Source organism: Engraulis encrasicolus, chromosome 17, assembly GCF_034702125.1.
Source record: "Engraulis encrasicolus isolate BLACKSEA-1 chromosome 17, IST_EnEncr_1.0, whole genome shotgun sequence".
In the NCBI taxonomy this organism is placed as follows: domain Eukaryota; kingdom Metazoa; phylum Chordata; class Actinopteri; order Clupeiformes; family Engraulidae; genus Engraulis; species Engraulis encrasicolus.
In genome coordinates this window covers 50,710,114-50,726,817 of record NC_085873.1, presented here as the reverse complement: position 1 = coordinate 50,726,817, position 16,704 = coordinate 50,710,114, and the positions used below count along the sequence as shown (strand labels likewise).

The window sequence follows — 16,704 nt, the reverse complement described above, 5'->3', positions numbered from 1 at the left end:
AAAAATTTTTTTAAATTTCCAAATGTTTTTTGGGATCTTCTTGTGTGAAACAAATAAGGGATGTTAGTAAGTAAGCAGAAGTTTGTGTTATGTGTTGTGTTGTGTTGTGTTGTGTGTATGTTATGTTTAGTATAAGGCTTATGTGTATGCCAGGCCGTTGTTCATGTTAGTGTAAACATTGAATGTGTACCTGTATTGTCATTATGGTCTTTTAATATGATTTCTTAGTGTGCCAACACTTGGCCTTGGAAAGGTCTGGCAGTGTTATTGGTTTGTTGTTCATCTGTGTTCACTAACAGGCAATGGCACAGCAGCTAGCAGGTGCTGTGGTGTGAGGAGTGTCTGTGTGTGGTCTCTCTGTGTGTGTGTGTCGTTGTGTGGAGTGGACTGGCAGCGGCGGAATGGTTGCAGACACTGTACCAGTCCCCAGTCAGGGTCTATCAAGTACCCGTTCGAACTCTTCATTGGACGGGTAAAGGCTATTCATAGCGTTAGTGTAGTGTGTGTGTGTGTGGTGTGATGTTGTTGTGTGTAGTTGTGTTTGTGTGTGTGATGTGTGTGTCTTGTGGCGTGTGTATGAATGGGGCAGGTTGCGATTTGTCAAAAACATATGGGGGGGTATACTGTAAGCTGTTAACCCCATGGTTATTAATTAGCTGTTAATACAGGAATGGCAGTGTACTAAGTCGTAAAGGCCCTGTGCCACTGCCATAGTGGTTGTTGTTAGCTACTATGGTATTAAAGTTTTTACAGTTGACTATTGGCTAGGTACAACGTATCTGAGTGGTAGAACGGGTTGGTGTGTAAGGGGCCTATGCAATAATCAATGTAGTTACATGTGCACCAGGAATATAGAATCATATAGAAGAAGTAGAGAGATATTCAAGACCAGAGAGAGGGGGCAACCCCCCCTTACAAATCACAGTGTGTGTGTGTGTGGGTGCTGTGTGTGTGTGGTGTGTGAGTAGTTTGCGGCCATGGTGCGTCGCGTGTGTGTGTGTGCGGCGAAGCATCGCATGCACAACAGGCTCCTAGACTTTGAATCAGGGAAACAGTCTGCTCCCTCTTCACTTCAGTACAATTCAATGTTTAACTGCTCACGTGTCGGTTGTGTGTGTGGTGTGGTGTCAGTGTGTGTGTGTGTGCTGTTGTGTGGGGCTGTGTGTGTGTGAGTGTGTGATGTGTGTGTGTTGTGTGGTCGGGTGTGTTGTGTGGTGGTTTTTTTATGAGTCCAGCTCGTCGGCGCTATGGGGGGGGGCTATTTGTAGGCATTGAGTGACACCCCCTAAGTAGGCCACTGGGTTGCCCAGCACACCAACACAGGAACAAAAAAAATATTAATAACATACTTTAAAACCATTCGCATTTTGACTGTTTAAATTGTTAATAATCCTTATTTAAAATTACACGTGCAAAAGTAAACAGCAAATGCAATTAAATATTGGGGAACATATATTTTGGTTTTTGATTGCATTTAGTCCATCTGGGCACTAATGGACATCGGCATGTGGACAATATGTGGGTTTAAAGCCAAGCAGTTTTGTCCTTCAATAGGCACACCGTACCGTTGTGTACGTACAACCCATTCCCCCTACTGAGCGGCGCGATATCTCGCCTCAACATGTAAAATAATAATGGATAATAATACATTATTGATTTGTGTATATATCGTCTCTAAAATTTCAGATTAAAACAACATAAGTAACCCATCCCACGTATGACATATTTTCCTGGATGTGGGTATGCAAAAATGTCATGATGACATTGTCATCTAGCCTGCTGGAGGTGGAATTGAGACAACAAGCAAAACAATGTAGCAGTTTGCTAGCTGGGTTGGATATGTCAAACGGTGTGAATAATTGCGAGAAGAAGCACTGTAAGACAGCCATTTTAAGGTAAGGAGATTTGATTGTTAAATTTGCCCGCCGTGGCATCTTGAACTTGGGTCTATTTTATTTTGCCTGTGCGATTGTTGTTACTATAGCCCCTCATGCTTTGAAGTTTGGCTAAGTTTGGCTTTGAAGTTTGGCTACCCATTGGTGCGCTTATCAGATGTAGTAGCTCTATTCTTTTAAAAGATTTTGCCACATTAAACTCTGTGCCCATGCTCATCACGTTTTGCGTTTACTTTCCTCTATGAAGAGTTTGAAAAAACTCCCTCAAGGCTATTTAAATGTCATAAGGACAGCGGAGTAGGCAGGTTGTCAAGATGAGTTGTTGAAAAATAGATCGGTTTGCACAATGTATGTGTTTTACAGTGTTTTCACTTCACATTTCAGGCGTAAGCTTAACCTGCAACTAGCGAGAATGTTTGAATGACTACTTAGCAATGGGTACATGTCTCAAAGATGAACAATTCATCAGGAGTGATTTTGGCAACAGAACACAGGGGCAGTGGGTTCCTGGATTTTGGTCTTGCGTCTTTGTGTTCACTTCGCCAGTGGCGCCCAATTGATATGTTGTTTTGCTGTCCTAACGACGCATAGTTTAAAAAAAAAAATCAAACGCTGTATTAATAGACTACTCGCTTTGAGGTTCGGCTCGTCTGACATTCTTTGAAATGCCCATCCTCGAGACAAACTACTGTATGTAGCGGACGGGAGTATACCGCCGCCTTGTAGGGGTAAATTATCTCGTACCGTGGGGAGTACAGGACGGGACGGGATCTAGGTCCCCCACGCCCAATACTAATGGCCTCACTACTCCCAGACTGGCAGCAATGTTTGTCTTGGGTAGCTCCCTCGGGTTTGGTACAGTGGGCTCCAGTAATGTCCCGGGGCCTGCCTGAAGGTGTATGTGGTGTGAGGTGTGTCTCAGCCCACCCGTCGCCACCCCACTGCTATCCTAAACCAGCTACCCAAGTGAGGCGCCCCTACCCCCAGGATAGAGTAGGCTAGATATTAACCTGAAAATGATTATGAGGAGAACTACTATTACTTACTTTAACAGCCTAGAGCAGATTTAAGCGCTACAATACTAAATATCTGACACACAACTTAATACTGCTAACTATATTATAGCACAGGCAATTAAGAAGGCAAGGAAAAGGCAGTTAAAATAATCAATGTGTAATGAACAAAGTAGTAAACACCAGATATAAGAATTCTCCCCAGACAAGAATACTCAACATGTAATTATTAAAGTATTATTGACACTTTCCCAACCAGATGTAAGAATTCCTCTTAGGTGATAATACTCAATATAACAGAAAAGATATCAAACACGTTCTGAAATAGGCATAAAAGTTCACTCCTTGCAGTAACAATCAAAGTACATTGTGTAGGATGGCGAAAATTGAAAAAACTCTTAACCGGTTACCGAGACTCATTAACCGGTGGTTAACCGGTAATCTTACATTTTAAAACGTCTGCGTGCCTGATATGCACAGCACTGATTTTTTTCATTTTTATTTTTCACAATCCTTTTTTTTTGCTGCGCAGACAGGACCTGCCATGTCCAGCCATTGTTGCCAGATGGAAAATGCTGAATTATCATACTAAAATCTCAAAATGATCGTTTTTTGGGAGGAAATTACTATTATAATTATTAATATTATTACATCCGGTTAACCAATGGCAGAACATTTTAACCGGTTAAAGTTGAACCGGTCGATTACCGGTTAACCGGTTACCGGTTAACATCCCTAATCAATACTCAAAACAACAACCTTCAGTGTCTGATAACAATACTTCTTAATTCCTGACCATTTAAACCAGAGCGGCAAATACACTTTACAGAGGGTTAAATGAAAACATGGAATTACATGAGAGTAGGCTCAGTACAATCACTTGGACCTTTCAGTAGGCAGTGGGCTGTGCTGCGCACGGTAACGTGTGTGTGTGTGTGTGTGTGGAGGCTCGCTCGGAGGCTCGAAGTCTCTCTCTTTGTACCAGTGTGTGTGTGCGTGTGTGTGTGGGTGGTGGAGGCTCGCTCTGAGGCCCGAAGTCTCTCTCTTTGTACCAGTGGGTGTGTGGGTGTGTGGATGTGTGTCGCGAGGGTCAACGCAAGTTCAGTTCAGTTCGGTCCAGTTGACCCTGCGAGTGTTATGGGCGCGTGTGTGTCTCGAGGGTCAACGCGAATTCAGTTCAGTTCAGTTCAGACCCTGCGAGAGTGCGAGTGTTATGGGCGTTGCGTGTGTGCGTGTGTGTGTGTGTACGTCGCACGGGCCAACACGAGAAACAGTTCAGTTCAGTTCAGTCCAGGTGACCCGGCGAATGTTATGGTAAGTGTACGTGTGGTGGTGTGTGTGTGTGTGTGTGTGTGTGTGTGAATAGTTACCAACCCACGACCAAATCCCGTCACGATGCTGGGCTGGATGGCAGGGTAAAACACTCAGACTGATGCTAGGGAAACCCGCTCCGTTCTTCACAGGACAACTGTAGCTTAAGAACGTTCAGGAAGAGAGGGCAACGAAGCTAATGATAGCTATTGCTACGGCGAAGAGTAACAAAACAAAAATAACGACTCTTAAGGTGAGGGAGTAACTATGGATAAACTTGGTCAGTATAACGGGCACACGCACCTTTACACCCTTCCTGGTGTCACCGCGCTGCTCCTCGAAATACAGTACCACCGTTCCCGTTTACTCTCGACAAGCTAATAGGAGCTCCCTACTCCAACGCCAGGACCGTTACTCGGCGCGCTAACAAAACAAACGTTTTTCTGACAAAAACGAAACGACATGAGACAACAGTAAAACTATTTGACATTACCGAACTGATAATTCACTGTAGCTCGTCCAACATTCATTCACGCCACGATCCCCGGTCGTACTTCACTTCATCTTCAACAACGTTTTACTTCACTTCATCTTCCCGATTCTCCTTCACTTCTCTCCCGCGGCTCGCACACCCCCCGGCTCGTGCCCCAAGCGCGTTCACGAGAGTCCTCGTCATTAAAGGCACAGGGCTCTTTTAGCAACCGCTACATTCCCCCCTGCGAAACCCTGCCATACCATCCAGCATCAAAAGGTGACGGGATTTCTGAAAGACAACACAACAAAAAAACAAGATAAAACATTAGTACCCTTAACATGCATGTTACAATCCTCAGGGTCTACATCAACACGGATAAGTAAAACACTGGTAAGTATTCAACATTGGTAAATACACAGGTAAGTAAAGGAACACCCTGGAGAGGTTATTACATACGGCCCTTTCACATTAGTGCAACAGGTAAGTAATAAAACACAGGTAACAAATTTAAAACATCAAGAATGCGGTAAGATGAACCTGAGAACAAGTAAGTGCATAAGAACATATTACTCCATCACATAGTCATTAAACCTTGCAGGGAGGGTACCCCTGTTGGACCTTGCAGAGCGCCTAGGCTCAACCACCCCATCACTCTCACTACCCGCATCTGACCCACCCGTAGATGCTATGCCACCCGTCCTAAACCCACCAGCCCCACTTGGTCCCTCCCCCGAACTTCCATCCCCAGCTATTTCCACCCCAGCCGTGTGTTGTGTAGGGGAGAAGGCCCGGAGGCCGAGGAGGTCAGGGCCATCAGAGTCTGAGTCAGAGGTAGAGCTGGCAGCGGGTCGACGTTCACGGGGGTTGCCCCTTTGAGTCGGGAAGGTGCAGAGTTTCAGTTGGTCTCTGTGGACCACTTTCGAGGGGCCGCCTTTCTCTGGCCTTATGGTGAAGACAGGGATGTCACCGTGGTTTTGGTTCATTACAATGTAAGGATGAGGCTCCCACTTGTCTCCTATTTTATTTCGACCACGGTGGGAATGGTTACGTAGGAGCACACGGTCGCCGGACCTGAGGAGGGCACCTGCAGACCTTCTGTCATAGGCCCGCTTCCTCCTCTTTGATGCACCCTCTGCCGCAGCATGTGCCACCTCCACCGCCGTCCGGAATCTGTCATGGTGGGCCTTTACCCAGTCATCCAAATTGTCCATATCCTCTTCCTCCAGGTCTTTTCCTCCCAGGACCTCCATAGGCAACCGAGGGTCCCTGGCAAACATCAGGTAAAAAGGTGGGTATCCGGTAGAGGAATGGGGACGGCTATTGTACGCCATTACAATTTCTGGCAGGTGTTCGTCCCACCTCTTTTTTTTTGTCAGCGGGCAGAGTGCGCAGCATTTCGTGCATAGTCCTGTTGAATCGCTCACATTGGCCGTTACCTTGCGGGTGGTAGGGGGTAGTGCGGCTCTTGGCTATCTTGTAGATGCGGCAAAGTTCTTTGATAACATTGGCCTCGAAGCACCTCCCCTGGTCGGAATGTAAGCGTGCCGGGCAGCCGTAGTGAGCAAACCAGTGCTTCACGAGGTTCTTGGCCGTGGTGTGGGCCGTTTGATTTCTGGTGGGCACGGCGACGGTAAACCTCGTGAACATGTCAGTCATGACCAACACATTTTCAAAGCCCCCACTGGAGCGTTCGAGCAGGGTGTAGTCCATGGCAACTACTTCCAGGGGCGCGGAAACATTAGTACAGGTCATGGGTGCTCTGGTCTTGGGGAAGAGGTCTTTGGCCAGGGCACAGCGCTTGCAGTTTTTAACCCAGCCCTGGACATCCTGGGTCATGGTGGGCCAGTAGTAGCTCCGCCTCATTGTCTCTAGGGTGCTGCGTTGCTTGAAATGGGCACCATGGTCGTGCTGCCCTTCGTAGGCTCTACGCTGCAGGCTTTCGGGGACAACCAGTTGCCGTATTCTCTCTCCGTCCCTGGGGTCAGTGATCGTACGGAACAGAACGCCCTTGTGGAGGCTGAGTCGGTCGAACTGCTTAAACAGCCGCTGGAGTTTTGGGTCGGCCTCATGCAGACTTGTCCCCGAAGGCTTTTGTTGATCCCTCACGGCTGCCAGCGCAGGTTGCACTCTGGGGTCTTTTCTTTGCTCCATTTCCAACTCTGTCCAGCTGAAACCGGTCACTACTGCCCTGACTGCACTCTGTGTGGCGCTCTGAGGAGTGATGTCCTTCTGACCCGGCCACAGGCATGCTCGTACCTCTTCAGGCCCAAGGCATATGAAGTCTTTTCCAGAGTCTTCCTCATCTGGTTCCGTGCCCACCTGTATCCTCGACAGGACGTCAGTATTTGTGTTTAGGCGCCCGGGTTTGTAGCAAACTTCAAAGTCGTATTCTGCCAGCTGAGCGGCCCAGCGCTGTTCCACCGCACCCAGGTTGGCGGTACCCAAGTAGCGCAGTGGGTTGTGGTCGGTCACCACTGTGAACTTGGAGTACATCAGGTACTCTTTGAACTTTTCCGTGACCGCCCATTTGAGGGCGAGCAGCTCCAATTTGAAGGCGCTGTAGTTCCTGTCGTTCTTTTCTGCTCCCCGTAGGCCACGGCTAGCAAACGCCACGACGTGCTCAGTTCCTTCCTGCTTCTGGCTCAGCACTGCTCCCAACCCGTGAAGGCTTGCATCTGTGGTTAGGATGAAGGGCGAGTTGAAGTCAGGGTAGGCAAGGACTGGTGGGCTCATCAGACTAAGTTTCAGCTCTTCAAAAGAACGCTGGCATTCCGCAGTCCACGTGAAGGGTCCGGCTGTACGAGTCTGGCTTGTCTTTCCCACTAGGGCATGGAGCGGTCGGGCTAGCTGGGCGAACCTGGGGACAAATCTGCGGTAGTAACTCATGAACCCCAGGACTTGCCTCACCTCTTTCACAGACGTGGGGGTTGGCCAGGTCTCTAGCGCTTGGACTTTCTCCCGATCCACATGGATCCCCTCAGCAGATATCACATGGCCCAGGAACTTAACTTCCTCTCTCAGGAGGTGGCACTTGCTGGGCTTCAGTTTGAGACCATGTTGTCGCAGTCTATTAAAGACGAGTTCTAGTCTCTCACAATGGGTGTCAAAATCATTGGAGAAGACTATCACATCATCCAAATAGATAAGCAGCACTTCGAACGCCAGGTCTCCGAGTACCACGCCCATCAGTCTTTGGAAAGTGGCCGGGGCGTTGCACAATCCAAAGGGCATCCTTGACCACTCAAAGAGGCCGAAAGGGGTTGTCACAGCAGTTTTAGCTCGGTCTGCATCATCCATGGCTACTTGGAAGTACCCCGAGGTCAAGTCAAGAGTGGAGAACAGCTGTGCTTTCCCCAGGGCATCCAGAGACTCTTCTACACGGGGGAGGGGGTAGGCATCTTTGCAGGTAACCTGGTTCAGCTTCCTGTAGTCGCAGCAGAACCTCACGCTGCCGTCTTTCTTCAATACGATCACAGCCGGGGAGGCCCAGGGGCTACGGCTCTCTCTGAGGACTCGTTGTGAGACCAGGTCCTGGATGTGCTTCTTGAACTGCTGGAAAATCTGGGGAGGGACACGGCGATGGCGCTGCTTAATGGGCGGTGCGTCCCCCGTGTGTATGGTGTGGGTCACAGAGGTGGTATACCCCAGATCCGAGTCATTCTTTGAGAATACATCTTGGTGCTTGGTCAACAGGTCAGTCAGCTTACGGCATTGAGCACTGGAGAGTCTCTGGAGATCCGCCTGAACTGGGACTGGTAGCTGGGTGGAAGCGCAGTCTTGGCTGGTGGCTGACAATGACTCCACCGCTTTCACATGCAGGATTTGCCCTCTCTCCTCAAACTCCACTAGTTCCTTCGGCAGCACTTCCTGTGGCCGGTACGCTACGGCAAGTCGGGCACGAGGTTTCAGTGTCACAGGCCTCCGGCTGGAATTCAGAACTCGGACCGGTACACGGCCATCGCTGGTTTTAGCGAGTACATTGGCTACAAGGAGACTCTTAGGTAGGCTCACCCCAGAAGATGCTTCCACTAGTACCTGGCAGCTGACTTTTGACGTGGCCCCACACCGGCCCTCCAAGACACGCTCACTTAGCGGGGGAATGGTGACCTCTTCTCTCCCTGCCACTTTCACATAGCCTATGCGGTCACACTGTGCCCGAGCGCCTGTGTCCCTCCTTATGTCGGCCAGTATGCGATGAACCTGGGCCTCCGTCCCTCTGTACTTGTTCATCTTCTTTACACCTTCTCGGGGCCCAAGGAAATCTTTCAGGTCGCTTAGCACGTTCATGCCTAGGATGCCCGGCAAGCCTTTCATCTCCTCGACGTCAGGGCTCTCATCCTTGAGGACGAAGATGCATTTACGGCCAACTGACTTGCCCATACAGTGTATGTCTGCCTCCAGGCATCCGAGAAGGGGGATGTCCAGGCCATTGGCTGCAGTGAGCTGTACCCAGTGGGCTGAAGACAGGGCTGATTCGTCGAAGTGCTCGCGAAAGAAGGATTCTCGGATGGTGGTCACCTCTGAGCCGGTGTCCAGCAAGCACTCAGTGAGGACGCCCGCTATCTTCACCCCCACCGTCAGGCAGTTTCCAAAGGCACCTCCCCTTAGGGCCCCAGCTGGTTGTATCGCTTGGTGACTTCGGATGGCTGGTGAGCCTGGCCCCGGGTGCGATGACTCTGCATTGCCTCCCCCAGTTCCTGAAGGACCATCCTGGCGACGTAGGGGGCGGGTCACTTCGATACCTCTCCGGTTCAGAGGGCAGTTTTTGCTGGTGTGCCCTGGCTCATTGCAGGTATAGCAGATGTACTGCCCGGCCTCGTCCCGCAGTGGTGGATTGCGCGGTTTTGTGTATCTTCTTGTTTCAGCCCCGCCGTGTACTGCTTTATAGAGCTCTTCTTGCCTCGCAGCTATCTGCTGAATGGAGTCGTGTAGTGCCTGCAATGACAAGGCTGGAGGTGTTGCCTCTGTGGCCACGTTGCTGACAGCTCTGGCATGGCTTTTGTCTCGCGGGACCTGAGAGGTCTCCTCCTCCTCCGACCAATCAATGGCGGCCTGCATAAGCTGATTGAACGTCTCTGTTGGCTTCTCTTTTGCTTGCCTCTTCATTTCCTTTCTCAGGTTGTCATCTCTGAGGCCTAACAGAAATTGCTCTTTGAGCATGCCCTCTTGATTCGGAATGCAGTTAGGGTCACGGCGCTTTAAACGGCGGAGTTTTTCTTGGAGGTCGTATCCGTAGGCCCGTATCCTCTCATTCGGCATCTGTCTACGGTCGTAGTAGTCCCTCAATCTGATACCCACCGGAACTTTATCACCATACACTCCCTCCAAGAGTTTGAAAACAGCCTCAACATTTGATGTCTCTTCTTCGAGACCGAGTTTCACGGTCGTCTTAGCCTCGCCTCTCAGATGCTGCTTGACTAGTTCGACTTGGTCACATGCTGGGGTTCTGCATACGGCCAAGTGTGCTTTTACTGCCGCAACCCATTCCTCTATGCACATGTCATCTTGGCCTTGACTGCCACTGAAATCGGGGCATTTCCTGTCTCTCTGTATGTATACAGTAGCTGGCGTTTTCTGCTCTATGACCTGTTTTGCCATTGCGAGAGCCTCCTTCTGGTCAGTCCTGGCCTGTTCCAGCAAAGCTACTTGTCTGGACTGCTCTAGGAATTTCAGTTGCAATTCCTCAAATTGTTTCTGTAATTCTTCCATGGCTGCTTCGGAATGGCGCTAATTATGACAGGGGACAGGCAGTGACTTAAACTGGTGACTAATAAAATGTTGCACTATGGGTGATCCTGTTCGTGACGCCAAATGTAGCGGACGGGAGTATACCGCCGCCTTGTAGGGGTAAATTATCTCGTACCGTGGGGAGTACAGGACGGGACGGGATCTAGGTCCCCCACGCCCAATACTAATGGCCTCACTACTCCCAGACTGGCAGCAATGTTTGTCTTGGGTAGCTCCCTCGGGTTTGGTACAGTGGGCTCCAGTAATGTCCGGTGCCTGCCTGAAGGTGTATGTGGTGAGGTGTGTCTCAGCCCACCCGTCGCCACCCCACTGCTATCCTAAACCAGCTACCCAAGTGAGGCGCCCCTACCCCCAGGATAGAGTAGGCTAGATTAACCTGAAAATGATTATGAGGAGAACTACTATTACTGCCTAGAGCAGATTTAAGCGCTACAATACTAAATATCTGACACACAACTTAATACTGCTAACTATATTATAGCACAGGCAATTAAGAAGGCAAGGAAAAGGCAGTTAAAATAATCAATGTGTAATGAACAAAGTAGTAAACACCAGATATAAGAATTCTCCCCAGACAAGAATACTCAACATGTAATTATTAAAGTATTATTGACACTTTCCCAACCAGATGTAAGAATTCCTCTTAGGTGATAATACTCAATATAACAGAAAAGATATCAAACACGTTCTGAAATAGGCATAAAAGTTCACTCCTTGCAGTAACAATCAAAGTACATTGTATCAATACTCAAAACAACAACCTTCAGTGTCTGATAACAATACTTCTTAATTCCTGACCATTTAAACCAGAGCGGCAAATACACTTTACAGAGGGTTAAATGAAAACATGGAATTACATGAGAGTAGGCTCAGTACAATCACTTGGACCTTTCAGTAGGCAGTGGGCTGTGCTGCGCACGGTAACGTGTGTGTGTGTGTGTGTGTGGAGGCTCGCTCGGAGGCTCGAAGTCTCTCTCTTTGTACCAGTGTGTGTGTGCGTGTGTGTGTGGGTGGTGGAGGCTCGCTCTGAGGCCCGAAGTCTCTCTCTTTGTACCAGTGGGTGTGTGGGTGTGTGGATGTGTGTCGCGAGGGTCAACGCAAGTTCAGTTCAGTTCGGTCCAGTTGACCCTGCGAGTGTTATGGGCGCGTGTGTGTCTCGAGGGTCAACGCGAATTCAGTTCAGTTCAGTTCAGACCCTGCGAGAGTGCGAGTGTTATGGGCGTTGCGTGTGTGCGTGTGTGTGTGTGTACGTCGCACGGGCCAACACGAGAAACAGTTCAGTTCAGTTCAGTCCAGGTGACCCGGCGAATGTTATGGTAAGTGTACGTGTGGTGGTGTGTGTGTGTGTGTGTGTGTGTGTGTGTGAATAGTTACCAACCCACGACCAAATCCCGTCACGATGCTGGGCTGGATGGCAGGGTAAAACACTCGGACTGATGCTAGGGAAACCCGCTCCGTTCTTCACAGGACAACTGTAGCTTAAGAACGTTCAGGAAGAGAGGGCAACGAAGCTAATGATAGCTATTGCTACGGCGAAGAGTAACAAAACAAAAATAACGACTCTTAAGGTGAGGGAGTAACTATGGATAAACTTGGTCAGTATAACGGGCACACGCACCTTTACACCCTTCCTGGTGTCACCGCGCTGCTCCTCGAAATACAGTACCACCGTTCCCGTTTACTCTCGACAAGCTAATAGGAGCTCCCTACTCCAACGCCAGGACCGTTACTCGGCGCGCTAACAAAACAAACGTTTTTCTGACAAAAACGAAACGACATGAGACAACAGTAAAACTATTTGACATTACCGAACTGATAATTCACTGTAGCTCGTCCAACATTCATTCACGCCACGATCCCCGGTCGTACTTCACTTCATCTTCAACAACGTTTTACTTCACTTCATCTTCCCGATTCTCCTTCACTTCTCTCCCGCGGCTCGCACACCCCCCGGCTCGTGCCCCAAGCGCGTTCACGAGAGTCCTCGTCATTAAAGGCACAGGGCTCTTTTAGCAACCGCTACATTTAGAATATTTCAGCGTCCATGCCACCTACATTTAGCCTGGGTCCGCTATTGGTGTCAGTGGTATGACGCTTAGTGAGGATGAGTGGGATAGTTTGACGGCTCTTTGGAAGATCGGGATGTCTGCGAATGACGCACCATGCCGTGCCTATTTTCTGACTGTCTACTCTAGGTTCTAGTCTTTTCTACCGGAGGTGGTAGCTGTCCATGGTCCATAGCATGTCCACGTCTGGCTTCATTAGCTATTTCACAGGCTACCAGAATGAATCATAATCCCAGTGGAGTGTTATTCCGTTGTTGAATGCATAATTATATATTATATATATATATTATATATTATATTTTGGAGTGGTGTAGTGAAAGGAACGCTGAGAAGCAGAGCTCAAAATCAAATAGCGTTTTTGTCCAAAATGCTCGTATCGCTTGGGGTTATCAGCGTCCCCTGTTGCTGTGAATTGCCATGTTGTGTATCTTGACGGCCTATAAAAGTACAGTGTAATCCTGGACACATATCGCGTCTGTGCTGAATGTGGTTTCCACCTTGCACTAAACAATCTTGCTTGCAGACATATTGGTGTACTTATTGGTAGGGAGGAGGAAGTGTTTTCCACAGTAGTAGCGCGATCAGCCTGTGCAGTGGGTAGGTTGAACTAAACGTGACTGCCGCCAGTTCTATAGGTGAACTTGACTCAAACTTGACAAATGGCAGTGCCCCACCGTTGTTTACCTACGCCCCACCAAGAGATGTGCGCTGGAGCCGACTCTGGTGTGTGTGTGTGTGTGTTCAGCTGAGTCATTGCATTAAGAACAGAGAACTCAGCTGGAGCTGTTCTCTTAGCTGTGCACACACACACACCGACCCAAACACACACACACTCACACACACACACTTGCGTAGCCTATGCCATCCACTTACTAGATTTCTCCTGTATGCTTTCAATCTGCAGCAGCAGGACACAGTGTTTTGAGGACTGCAGTTGTGAAGTCCTTTGGCCAGTTTGTGTGTAGTGAGATCAGAGCCGGGATTACTCCCTCACAATGGACTCAGTTGTTGCGATTTTAAATTCAGCTTGAAGAGGAGAAAAATCTGCACACGTACACACTAAAGCGGCATACACACACAAAGCTAGCTTTTCGCTTGCTCGCCTACTCGCCACTCTTTCATACTCTTTCATAACTGCCAATGAACAGGCGAGAAGTACCGAATTCTGCATTCCAATTGGTTACTCGCTTACTCGCCTCGCTCGAAGATAAAATATTTTCAACTCGGGATCCGCCCACATTGCTTGTACAGTACACGCCTACTCGCCTGCTAGTCTCGCTGGAACACATAGTCATTCTATTGAGTTCATTCGCTGAGCGAGTAACTAGCAGCGACGTGTGTGTACGGCCCTTAATGATGGCTTAAAGGTGCAGTAGTGTGTAGGATGGTGGCCAGAGTAGGTATCGCAACGATACTTGAAATACCTATAATTGAAACTGGACTGTCCATGGCCAATTTTGATCATTTCATGAATATGAGTAATAAACTAATACTTACTAGTATGATGACCAAAATAAAGTTGGACAAATATGTCTATTGCTGGAAATTCAAAATGGCGGCCCATGGTGAAGATCCGCTTTTCATGTATGAAAAGTGCAATTTTCCCAGTCGTAATGAATATTTAGAATGTCGTGGTGGTATTAAGTATTCCTGAAAAAGGTAACATTTGTGAATGGGCAGCATACATTCAGGTGCTGTTTCCACGTAGCAGGATATTTTTATATGTGGATATTTTTTCTCCTGGTTGCATTGGTTTCCACGTAGCAGATATTTAAAATCCAGGTATAAAAAGCAGGAGAAAAAAAATATCCTGTTTAGGGGGCTGAAACGTATTTGTTACAATTTATTTTTATCCACATGTTGCGTTTACACCTCAACAGGAGAAAAAACTACCCTGCTAAAAAATTATCCTGCTACGTGGAAACAGCTCCTCAGGAAATAAAACTACTCAAAGTATTACACAGTCCACCTTTAAGGGCCGAAACACCTCTGCTTGTAGGCATGCTGGTAATTGCTAAATAAATAATGAGACTCAGCTTGTGAGTGTGGATTTTTTTCTCCTTTTTAAGTTTGTATTTTTTTAGGGACACTGTGCAGGAAATGGTCAAAAAAGGTACTGCAACTATGCTGCTTATTGAAACTGGGCTGCCTATTGCCAAATTTGATCTTTACATGAACATTTACTAAGTAATAAACAAATATTTTCTAGTATGGTCCAATTACAGTCATTTTTGCAGCTAAAAATGGCTATTTTAGGAAATTCAAAATGGCGGACCATGGAGAAGATCCCCCTTTTCATGTATGAAAAGTGCAATTTTTCAAGTCATAATGAATACTTAGAATTTGATGGTGCTGGTAAGTATTCATGAAAAAGGTAACATTAGTGAGTGGGCAGCATGAATTCTGTAAATAAACAACTAAAAATCTCACAGAGTGTCCCTTTAAGTTATTTTATTCTAGAAGTTGAGCGTGACCTCTGATACCCTTACATTGAGCTTGGCCATCGGGCGCCTTCAGTGAAGTTGGCACACTCTCTTGCAGTGCTGTGAAGTAGCTGGAGGGACCAGATAAAGACTTACGATCATATCACACACACACACACACACACACACACACACACACACACACACACACACACACACACACACACACACACACACACACACACACACTGAGTGTAACACATGTACCGGTACAGTAGACACATTCTCTCTCTCTCTCTCTCTCTCTCTCTCTCTCTCTCTCTCTCTCTCTCTCTCTCTCTCTCTCTCTCTCTCTCTCTCTCTCTCACACACGCACAGACACACACACACACACACACACACACACACACACACACACACACACACACACACACACACACACACACACACATGCACACTGAGTGTAACACTACACAGTACACAAATTCCCACTCACAAACACGTAGCACATGCACAGTTCACAGATTCACACTCACACAAATGCACACATGTACACACACACGTCTTACACATACACACACACACACACACACACAGTGTAACACATATACACTCATGCACAATCACACGTGCATATGCATGTAAACACACACACACAAGGATTTTTTTGGTATCAGGACACACAGCTGAGACTGCCTGAATGTGCTGACCCCATGTGATGTAATATTGAAGTGTGTGTGTGTGTGTGTGTGTGTGTGTGTGTGTGTGTGTGTGTGTGTGTGTGTGTGTGTGTGTGTGTCTGTGTCTGTGTCTGTGTCTGTGTGTGTGTAATCATTCACTGGCAGGCCTGGAGAAATGCTGAGCTTCTTTATTATATTCACCCTTGCACTAGAACAGCGTACACACTGTGTGTGTGTGTGTGTGTGTGTGTGTGTGTGTGTGTGTGTGTGTGTGTGTGTGTGTGTGTGTGTGTGTGTGTGTCCTGCCTGTCCTGCTGTGAGTGCTGGTGGAGGCAGTAATGCATCTGATTGGTTAACTTCATTGTGTAACTGTAGTGTGAGTGTCCGGGCTTGACATTTGCGCCTGCCAACTGGCCAAATGCTGGTAGAATATTCTTGCATATGAATAGAACATTCTTGCATTCTTGCTACTTGCAGCTACGGTGATTTCACCAAAGAATAAGTAACTTGTAACTAGTGAGACTGAAAGTATTACCAGCCACAGCCAAGTTTTAAGTCAAGTCATGTCAAGTCAAGTCGGCTTTTGTTGCCAGTTTCTTCATATGCACAGGTCATACAACGTCATTTCAATTTCCTTGTATGACCTGTGCATATGAAGAAACTCGATTACATCATAACAGCATTGCTATGACATTACATGACATGAGTGCCTCAAGTAACTACTAAGACTTCACCCAGTGTTTCCCACAGAAATTTTGGAAACTATGGGGGCAGCCAGGGTTTATTTTCTGGGGGGGGCTTTTCACGCGGGCCTTTTTTTGGGGGGGGGGGGGGGGTGGTGGAAATTCACGGGCGTAAATGCAAAAAGGCGAAACAATGAGTAAAGAATGACATTGGCGCAGAATTTTGAGAAATTACATACGATTTTACCCATGACATGTATAGTAGTACAGTGCCATTTATATAAAAAAATGCAGTACAGTGAATCATATCTGTTTGCAACACACTTTTCATTCGTCCCTCATGCAGGGGTATATGCAATGAAAAAGTAATGAATAGCCTTGGGAGTGCTCCCAAACCCAAGTTAACTGCA

At 47.6% G+C, this 16,704-nt stretch overlaps 1 protein-coding gene across 1 annotated transcript in view; it reads left to right on the top strand.

Moving 5' to 3' along the window:
• LOC134466916 (SEC14-like protein 1) overlaps positions 1–16,704 on the top strand; it is a 47,002-nt gene that overhangs the window by 2,160 nt on the left and 28,138 nt on the right. The gene's annotated exons all lie outside the window — the stretch shown is intronic.